The sequence below is a fragment of the Protopterus annectens genome, chromosome 9.part0, assembly GCF_019279795.1.
Source record: "Protopterus annectens isolate FY-2018-M chromosome 9.part0, PAN1.0, whole genome shotgun sequence".
NCBI lineage: Eukaryota > Metazoa > Chordata > Ceratodontiformes > Protopteridae > Protopterus > Protopterus annectens.
Genome location: NC_056743.1, coordinates 1,778,681,550 through 1,778,693,312, shown reverse-complemented (window position 1 = coordinate 1,778,693,312; position 11,763 = coordinate 1,778,681,550).

Genomic DNA, 11,763 nt, shown 5'->3' with positions numbered 1-11,763 from the left:
AAGTGGGCACAGCTTGATTGTATAACTATATAACATAGTGTATTTCCTATATCATGTCAGACAAAACTCTATACTTGTATTGTATGGTATTTTGCCCCCTGGTGTACACTAGTAAACGTTTTGCATCTGAGCCTCCTGTGTTGTTATCATTTGTTTTTATTTAACAGTTTGGTCCTCCTTGACCGGAAGCCCTCGACAGCTACAGATCAGAGTGTACCGGTGGTCGAATACTGCGCAGGAGAAGCTACCGAAACGGTTCTTCTTGAAACACAAATACCTCCGACTGAATTGTCGTTTTGAGAGGCTGGCCACTTTCTGATCTGCGGCCGAAGAGCGGTCTCGAACTGGTTGACCCAGGAGGCTCAGGTAGGAAGATATTTGCCTTTTTTCTGTTTTAGATCAGGGACTAGGTTACAGTAAATGTTATTGTCAGAGATTTGTTATACAGATCAGGGACAAAAGGAAATTACTGTATATTTTGTCAGAGATCAGGGAAACAGAATAAGGTAGGCAGTTATTCTAGATAAACTGTGTAAGGAACTGAAATACCATGTGGTAAAAAGGGTTACGTAACATTTTTCTTTTAAAATGGGAAATCAGTGCACTAAAAAATCGCGAGATCCGCCCCTAACTGATGACGCAAAATATATGCAATCACAACGAGCAGATAATGTAAGGTATTTTACAAAATGGGGTAATAAATATGGATTTGACAGTAAATTAAATAAGATTTCATTAGTTAAACTTTTAAAACAGCTTAAATCTGACGCAGAAGGTCAGGCAAAAAAACAACGGCGATTAGGCATTCCTCAGGCACATAGGTGGATTGAGGAAGTAAACCGAAGGGAAAAGAAAACTAAAAATGCGAAAACATTATTTTTAGACAAAGAGGATAATAATACAGTAATAGCGACGGCCCCTCCCCCTCCGCCCCCTCCAATGCCTTTTTCAGGATACGAAGCAGGAGGACAGGCTAGTCCACCTCCACGTTATCCTGAAGTTACAGGAGCACTAAAACCATTTGTTAGAGAACCTATTGAAACTAGGTCCCGGACACGTAAGACACTTAGGGACACAGACTTATATCAAATAGGGAGAGACACACTAGAAGAGAGTGAGGAAGAAATCTGTCCACTAATCGAGGTACCAAATCCTCAGGCAGGACAGGAAGGGCAGGACCCAACTCTCCTAGTATATAGACCATGGACACCGGAAGATATTCGGAAAGCTACAGAGGGAATCCCTCATCCGAAAGTTAATCACAAAAAGTTTTTACAAGATTTACAAGGTATGAGACTAAGTTACCACTTGAATGGGGAAGAAGTAGAAAGAGTAGTTAGACAGATTGTGGGTCCAGACTGGCACATGATTTGTGTCGCCTGGAACTCTCGTAATGCAGAGCTTAAACCACTCCCACATAGTGACGCAGAATTAGACAACAGAGTGAAAGGTCTTACAGACCGAATTACTGAAAAATGGAAACCTAGAGCAGATTGGACTTGCATTAACCAATGCATACAACAAGAGAATGAAACTGTAGATGGGTACTATGGTAGATTATTGGAATGTTTCAATAACCATAGTGGTATGACTATTCCTGAAAGTCAGGCAAATGATAGCTCATATGAACAGCAACTGAAAAATTCATTTTTGAAAGGTTGCATTGCACCTATCAGTAGCTTTATTACAAAGCATATGATAGATCATCGAACAAGCAGGCTACAAGCCTTACTTGAATATGCTAGGCATGCTGAAAGACACTTTAATAGTAAAAAGAAAAAGAAGACACAAGTCTTCACAGCTGAAGACGGAGCAGAGGTCTTTGTAGTACAGTCGAGTAAAAAGGGTAAGAAAAATGCCCAGGGTAATAAACAATCTGACAAAAGGTCAGAGGATTTTGAAGAAAAAAAGAAAGGTGAGTGCTTTAAGTGCGGTAAGAAAGGACATTTAGCAAGGGATTGCAGGCTAAATAAAAAGGTGACTACAGAAGATAAAGGTGATGAGGACTGACTATATGATAGTGATGAAAATCAGAAATCATCAGGAAAAACTAATAAACAAAGGACAAACGTAAATGTAGTGGAAGGAACAGAGGAAGTGCAAGCAGATGTAGAGGATGAAGAAAGTGAAATTTTAGATTTGGCATTACTGAGCTTGGAGCTCTATTTGGCAGACATGTGACTCAGGAGCGTCACGAGCTTTGATACACCCTTCAAAGTTACCAGAACATTCTGAATCACCTGACTATATATTAGTGAAAGCAGCAAATGGACAGCTATATAGGGAACCACTCTCCCATGATATAGCAATAACTGACCCTGTTTCAGGTATGACTCAGAAAAGTAAAATTGTAGTTTCTGCAAAATGTCCAGTAAACTTACTGGGAAGAGATCTTATGCAGATATTTGGCATAGCGGTAGTTCCTACTATGCAGGGTATGGAGGCACAAAGACAAATGGATACTTTTGTGGTGCGACCGGAGGGTGAAACCTTTTACTGGTACAGCCAGGACCTAGTTACGACTGGTCCAGGGGCAGTAACCAAAGAACTGATGAATGTAGCCATCAGTAAGGCCCCCTCCCTTGACACTGACCAACAGCATTTGTTACATTGTACTCTATACTACTGTAGCATGCCAGGACCTGATAAAGAATATGAGCAAGAATTGTTCAAAAATCCTGCTAACAGATTAGTATTACGAACCTTATATTGGGATACTGAGGGAAACAGTGTAGTAAGCTGTTCACTACCTCAGGAATTCATGACACTGTACAAATCTAATAGACTTCCACATGTCAGCTTGACAGAGTAAAGATGTAAGATGGGCAGATTTACGAGAAAAAGTAACAAAATGGGAAAAACAAACTGATTTAGAATTATCAGAACAGGGAGTACAAAAACAGAAATTGAATTGGCTAACACAGACACGTCCAGCTGTACACTTACAAACTAGTGAAGACAGCTGATTAGCATTCTTGTTAGAAGAAGAAGAAAAAGCCCTGTGTAATATACCAAACATTCTTTGGTCAACAGGTAAATCAGATGTAGGACTTATTCGAACAGCAGGACCAGTAACCATTACACCAAAATCAGCATTTAGACCACAAAAAAGACAATACCCCTTGAGGAAGGATGCAGAGCAAGGAATCAAGCCTATAATAGCAGCATTACTCAAGGAAGGCGTACTGGTAGAATCTCTGGATTCACCATGTAACACCCCTCTATTTCCTGTTAAAAAAGCAAATGGGGAATGGCGGATGGTACAGGATTTACAAGCTGTAAACAATGCAATAATACCCAGAGCACCTACGGTGCCAGACCCACACACTTTGTTGAATGATTTGAAGCCACAACAAAAATATTTTACTGTGGTAGATATAAGCAATGCTTTCTTTTCGATACCTATACATCCTGATAGCCAGTATTGGTTTGCATTTACATTTCAAGGTAAAAGATATACCTATACTTGGCTACCACAGGGATATTGTGAGAGCCCAACAATATTTGCACAAGAGAAGGCTAGCAACCTGGCAGGGTTTACTCCACCAGGAGGTAGTCAGATTCTACTTTATGTAAATGACATCTTGCTAGCAGCCCCTACCCAACAACAATGCAGGGAAGATACAATAGCATTATTGAAATTTTTAGCAGCACAAGGACACAAAGTAAACAAAAGTAAGTTACAACTTTGGAGAAAACAGGTTAGATACCTAGGATATGTAATATCCAATGAAGGTAGAATATTAGACGAAGACAGAAAAACAGCGATTTTGCAGGCACCCAAACCAGCAACCAAGAAGGAAATGATGTCCTTCTTGGGAACGACTAATTTTTGTCGAAGCTGGATATCAAACTATGCTTTAGAATCTGCTCCATTGGCTGATTTAATATATAAAACACCAATGGCAGCACAAGATGTATTACAATGGACACCTGAAGCAGAAACAGCTTTCTGCAGACTAAAACAATTGATAGTTTCATCACTAGTTTTAGGACTTCCAAATTACCACAAAAGATTTTTTCAAACCGTAGATTGTAAACAGGGATACATGACGTCAGTTCTGATGCAACAGCATGGGAATAAGCAACGCCCCATAGCTTACTATTCATCACAGTTAGATCCAGTGGCACGATCATTGCCTCACTGTGTGCAAGCAGTAGTCGCAGCTGCAATGGCAGTACAGGCTTCGGCCTCAGTGGTGTTATTCCACCCTCTCACATTGAGAGTGCCTCATGCAGTCGCGATAATTTTACTGCAAGAAAAAATAGCATACCTATCTCCTGCTAGACATCTTTCATGCATGACCATACTGCTGAGCCAACCTCATATGGTAATTGAACGTTGTACAACATTAAATCCATCAACGTTACTTCCAACTCCTGTGGATGGCACACCACACAGTTGCCTGCAGGAAATTGAGCAAATAACTTTGCCCAGACAAGACCTAACTGATATGCCCTTGGATGATGCCGAGGTGACATTTTATGTGGATGGTTCATGCAGAAAGGGTCCTACAGGGAAAAATCTAGTAGGGTATGCAGTAGTCACAGATACAGAGATTTTAGAAGCCCAAACCCTACAGCATAACCTGTCTGCTCAAGCAGCAGAATTGATAGCCTTAACACGGGCTTGCACTCTAGCGAAAGACAAATGTGTGAACATATATACTGACAGTCAGTATGCTTTCTCTACAGTGCATGTTTTTGCACAACAATGGAAAAATAGGGGAATGATAACATCTACTGGCAAACTGAATAATCATGCGCAATTTATTTTGGAGCTATTAGATTCTGTTCAGTTACCTACTAAAGTAGCTATTTGTAAATGTTTAGCTCATACAAAACGACAGGATGCAATTTCAAAAGGAAATGCAAAAGCTGATGCAGCTGCAAAGCAAGCAGTCTCAGACTCAGAAACCTTACTTTTAACCGAGGAATTACAACCCTCTGAGATTTTAGATTTAGAAATGTTAAAAACGATGCAGACATTAACTACAAAAGCTGAGAAACAGAAATGGGAGAAACGAGGTGCAATCCTCGAAAATGGACTGTACATCTCCAAAGAGAAAAAGCCAATATTGCCGTCTAATTTATTTAGATATGCAGCTTTGTTGAGCCATGGGCAGAGCCATGTCTCAACAGGGGGGATGGTACAGTTAGTAAATCGGATATTCCAAACATATGGATTCACAAACTTTACACAAAAATTTTGTGCAGCATGTCATATTTGTAACAAACATCATGCACAAGGAGCATTCAAACCCAAGCAAGGGAGTTTTCCTATATCACCATATCCGTTCCATACTATCTGTATGGATTTCATAGAACTGAGCAAATGTGAAGGGAAAAAATACTGTTTAGTAATCATAGACATGTTTTCCAAATGGGTAGAAGCCTTTCCAACTAAAAATCCGGATGCAGCAACAGTGGCAAAAGCCCTAATAAAAGAAATAATTCCTAGATTCGGCATACCGGAAAGAATCTATAGTGACAATGGGACACACTTTGTTAATCAGACGATTCACCAACTCGGGAAATTCTTTGGGATCTCCCTGAAGAATCATTGTGCTTACCACCCACAGTCTGCAGGACTGGTGGAAAGGTACAATGGAATTTTAAAGAGCAAGTTGAGGAAGTTAATAAATGAAACACAGAAGAATTGGATTTGCTGTTTGCCTTTGGCACTGCTGAGCATGAGAACAGTTCCAAATGTAAAGGGTTTGACCCCCTTTGAAGTGATATTTGGAAGGGCATATTATGTGCCACAGTGGAAAGCTCTCATGCCTGCAGAGCTAGAGGCTGACAGCTCATTAGCTAGTTACATGAGGAAACTGTTAACAAATAAAACTGTTTTGCAGTTGAACTCTTTTTCAGATAGAGGACAGACCAGACCATTGGAAGCGGTGCTGACCCCAGGGTCCTGGGTGTGGTTGAAGGTCACGAAGAGGAAGAATTGGACGAGTCCGAAGTGGGAAGGACCATACCAGGTACTGTTGGCGACGCCTACTGCAGTCAAAGTTGCTGAGAGGTTGTCCTGGGTCCACCTGACGCACTGTAAACCGGTAAAGAATTTTCAGCTTGATAAACATTTTGTGACTGACACACAACAAAGGCAGGATGGCCAAGAGCAAAATGAGTAAAAATACAGATCAACCCCAAATATATTGTTTAATCATCTTGCTAACTGTGCATTTATTGACTATGATTGTGGTGACTTTCCTTTTGTTGTGGTTCTTCCTACATATAACCACACAAATGAAAGTGGAAAAACGTGATGAACTGTCTATAGACTGGCATCCAAACTTTAACACATACCTAGCTATGAAGCGTGTATATGTAGAGACTATGAACATTTCAAACTGCTGGGTTTGTACTGCTATACCAACAGCATATGGAGGACTGTTGATGTCCGCTGTCCCCTTGGGGATAAATGAGACTTGGGAAAATTTACTTTTTGATAAAGGTTCTGTAAGATCACAGGACAAGATTGCATTGTATTTGCCTATTACACAGAGAGGAATTGTATGTTTCTATAAAAATGATACACTCCAAGTGGGTTGGAGTAACTGTAACATAACTGTATCTTATAAATGCTATATTAAGACAAAAGATAAAACTACTAGTTGTAGCACAAATTATGATTCATATTTGAGCTTAATGAAAACAACATTAAGTGATGTGCAGAGAAATCCTGCGTTGCATAAACAATTGTCTGTTATAGACAAGAAAATGTTTCATTCAGAATTAACCCGCATCAGTGCTAAAGTAGAAAACTGTTATTTTGTTTGTGGGAAAAAGGCTACCTGAGAATTGGTCCGGCAGTTGTTTTTTGGGTTATCTGGTTCCAGCTATAAGGCATACTGCAGAATTACCTCTAGGTAAGATACGAAATTTAAGAGATGTAGCCCGAAAACCTGAGGATCCAATCGGAAAACCTGTAAATCCAGTGGGAAAAATCGAAGCTGGTTGGAAGGACCATCATTCCGTGAAAGATAAAGAAAAATTGACTCATATGGACTTGAGTGACAGTGTTATATCCTGGGCTGGAATACTTCCAGCATATGGAGCAGTCAAATCGATCTGGGAGCTGAGAAAACTGTCAAAGCTTCTCGAAGTAATGAGTAATGCAACTTTTTCCACTCTCGAACTAGTGACTGATGAACTGAATGCAATGAGAACTGTTGTGCTACAAAATCGAATGGCTCTTGACTTCACCCTAGCGGCGAGAGGTGGTACAGGCACGCTTATCAAAGAGGAATGCTGTGCGTTCATACCAGACAATCGACATGAGATCAATGATCATCTAGAGGTAATATAGCAGGTATCGGCCATGACTGAACCAGGCCCAAACCCACTGACGAACTTTTTCCAGAGTCTATTTGGTGGGTGGGGTTCTATCCTAATAAATATTTTGATTGCTATTTGTGTAGGTCTGCTCCTATTAGGAGCATGTGTCTGTGGTGGGATCCCCTGTATGAAAAGATTAGTCAAAGATTTTGTTGATATATCTGTAACTGAAACTTTATACCAAGACATTGAACTGGAGCTATTGGTTCCAGACGAAACTCTTTCTGAAATATAAACTAAATGACTTGCCTAGCTGAAAGTCCTTAAAGGAGAAGGCTAGGGGACGATATGATATTGTTTATGTTTCTGAAATAGAATAAAAAGTATTAAAAGGGAGGAAAATGTTAGAAAAATATGTATTTGAACATGTATAAAGTGCTAGTTTAAAAGCAAATAGTATATAATGCATTTTATTCTATTTACAATATGGCAATAAGAATGATTTTACATGTAATTGCTTGAAGCTTTGGAGCTGCAGTGTATTTGAACTCTGACCCTGGCAGTAGCCAGCTCAGCAAGCTTATGTTTTTCACTAATGATTATCTGCTGGGTCAGGAAAATTAAATGTATAAAGCATTGAAAATCCTTCTTCCTTCCTCTGAGATAGTTGGCCTTGTGAATATTATCAGAGATAAAGCGCAGCTGCTAAAGTAATGTTGCAAGAAGAACAAAGAAGTATATTACAAGACTGAACTGACTATTGTATTCGAGCAGGACTGAAACCTTGAAAGAATAACATTTACAGAAAGACATTATAACTAACCAGGTGCTTTGCAAGGCTGTATTATTCTCATGGGAAAACTTTTAAAATGTATAACATCAGCTTTTTCTTATGAATAGAATATTGTAGACCATAGTGATGTAGGTGCCCTGTGACTAACCACGTCAGTAAAGTGGGCACAGCTTGAATGTATGACTATATAACATAGTGTATTTCCTACATCATGTCAGACAAAACTCTATACTTGTATTGTATGGTATTTTGCCTCCTGGTGTACACTAGTAAACCTTTTGCATCTGAGCCTCCTGTGTTGTTATCATTTGTTTTTATTTAACATTTGCTTATTTCAGTTATCTAGGCTCTGTTATTCTGGTAATTAATCTTTCCTACAGGGTACACCTGCATCTATGCAGCTGTTCCTATGATCGCATAGTGTACTGTTTACGTATCCGCATATTCAGCAGAGGTAACTGGGTTTGGTCAGGATTTGAAGCTTGCCAAGGTATTGTTTTAAGTAGTTTATCTCTGAGAAATTTCTAAAGGTATCCTGCTGGAAGTGGTCCCCGGTTTCAGTTTTATTTTGAAGGAGATGACTTTATAGTCAAATATAACAAGTGGCAAGGGTTTGTAAAGGGATGGCATAAGATGTTCCCATATTAGTAAGGCCATGATGTTGTCCCCCCCCTGGATACTATAACTGATTCTTCCAGGTCATTTGTATTGACCAAATCCAATAATCACTGTGCTTTTGCACTAGTGGTGGTATAGGTTTTCCAATCTATGGTTGTATAGTTTAGACTGCCTAGAAAAATAGTACTGGGTTTGATACTGAGTGATTCCAGTTCCTGTAGATAGATGTTGTGGCTTTCTTGTGTCATAGATGGAGTTCTATAGCTAGGTAATATATGGCACAGGACCTCTCTGATGGTTATTTGGACATGAAGAAGCTGTAGTGCATCATGCTGCTTTACCAGCCTTGATGCGAATCTCTCCTGGATGAAGACTGGGACATATCCACCTCCACTTTTCCCCCCTGCTGTACAGTAGCTGCTCTAAACATGTGGAAGACATTATAAACCAGCACAGTCAGAGTGATGTCATCCATTTTAAACCGTGTCTCATTCTCTACACAAACATCTACATCCTACAGGATGAGGAGGGCTTGCTGAGAGTGGAGTTCTTCATTAGACTCCTAGCATTGATCAGTTAAAATGTCATATTTTCTTTTGTTTGCTTCATTGTGTTGGTAGGTTTATTAGGTTTGCATTACCTAAAAGATGCAGAAAGGGTGGTGGACAATGTCTGCCAATAATCAAACCCAAGAACAGACAGATGCAGTCCATTCTTGGTGAAGCACCATGGTCTATAATGTCCTTCTAGGTTGACAAATATTGGACCCCCTTCAAATGACACCAACAAATTAGACAATTATTGAAGTTAATTTCTTTTTGCTCATATTGTGGCATCATCCTTGGTAAAATCATGCTCACAGTTATGCTCATAGCCCCCTTGGACACATAATTTGACAGCCCCATCACATCTCTCTTCATATAGTCCAGGGAGCTGCATCTCGAGTCATTAACACTGGCATGAACTATGAGAGTTATACTGATACTTGTTCAAGGACTCAATTGTGTATGTGTGATTTGATGGCAACTGACACCAGATAAAAATCTAATCATTATTCTTCACTTACTCAGCCTGGTATGAGGTTCATCTGCAAGTATTACAATGAAGTAATCTATAACTTGAATGTGAGTTTGGGTAGATGCCTGCTTATAGACTCAGTATCCATGAATTTGGGACTCCTTGTGCTATGTGAGTTGGTACATTTAACATGTTGAGTATGCTTTGTGCCTGAGTTAGTCTTTAGAGGTCCTTGAAGCGAGTTCATCTTGAGAACCTCAGCTTATGATGGCCTTGGTTACATACGATTAGTGGTATAATGATGACAATGTGGGTGTTTGAGTTTACTGTGGGTGACAGGACATTATGTCTCACATGCTGTTTTATGTTGTTTGGGTAGTAGATGATTGTCAGACAGCATGACAGAGAATATATATATATATATATATACATACATATATATATATATATATATATATATATATATATATATATATATATATATATATATATATATATATATATATGCTCACACACACACACACACACACACACACACACATATATATATATATATATATATATATATATATATATATATATATACACACACACACACACACACACACACACACACACGCACACACGCACACACGCACACATGCACACACACACACACACACATATATGGGCAATTCAACTTTAACTCATAAACTAATTATTGTCTATTAATCCTGTTCTCCTCCCTAATTTCTATCCAGAATCCTAAACGGACTGAGCTTTCAAGAATCTCTAATAGCGCTTCCTGATTATTTTCTCCCACTTCACCTCCACAACTTCATATTCCTTAAGGCTACAGACGTTGCTAAAACATGATCATTTGAACCCTCACGTCCCCACTGCAGCATGTATCATTCAACCATTTGTTTTTTAATTTCAGTTGTTCATCTCAGTCGGGTCATTTGAGCTCTTCACTGAGCCCTAGTACCTCTTCTTGTTTCTCTTCCTGTCACATGCATTCCTCCTGACTTCCCTGCCTTCCTTTCAGGGTAATGAGTGCTAAGAGCAACTCATAGACTCTACTTCAAAGATATCTTTACACATAAATTACCTGCTTTCTACTCCTTACCACCGTTTCTGTTACTCTAATATAACAGACTCAATATCTGCTCTCCCCAATCGATTCTTTTATTTTTGCCTGCTCTTTTACTATTCCTTCCATTTTCTTATATCTCCATTTGCCGATACATTTAACACTGAAATTTTCTTTCTTGACCCCTTTCTTTTTATTTCCAGAGTGTTGTTCATTTTATATTCTCCCACTTATCTAGTGTCCAAATTCCTCCTTTTTTACTTCTTCCTTTACTATGTTAACCCCATTGTTTGCCTTATAATTCCCTCTTTTGCCCTGTCTCATTATACCACAACATACCTCCCTTATCACTCTTTATAAAGTCACACCCCTTCTTGTCTCATGGTTCTTCTCCTACTTTAGCACATCCTTTATGATTTCTTTAAGTCTCTTTTTGTCTCACTATCAATGCCCTCTAACCTGGTGCTTCTTTTCTGCAGTTTGCCTTATGTCTCCATTTCTTCTGACTTTTTCTATCCCACTTCCTTGCTGATTGTGACAGGATTGTTCTTGTTTTTCATTTCCTAGATGGTTGAATCTATGCTTACAAGAGTATTTAAACTTTTTATGGAGTTTTGCTCTGAAGTGCTTTTGCTATCTTTATATCAAGTGTATTTTTAGGGAAAATGGAGTGAGGGAATGAAAAAATTATTATTATCTGGGTGCGCACCCACACACACGTGTGTGTGTGTTTGTGTTCATGTGTTTTGGTTGGTATTATTACCAGCAGCAAAATGTAACAGACATCAATTAATATATTCTTGCACTGGAGGATGTCCATTCTCCATGGAAGTAAAAGTGAATAACCCCACCATGGGCAATGCTGGGAGTGGGCTTGCCTCCTGTAAAACTTCCTGTTTCCCTGTTAAATAACACCACTATAATTGTCACAGCAATATTCCTTTTCTGTTAATAGAGGAGAACTTGTTAGTGTCCT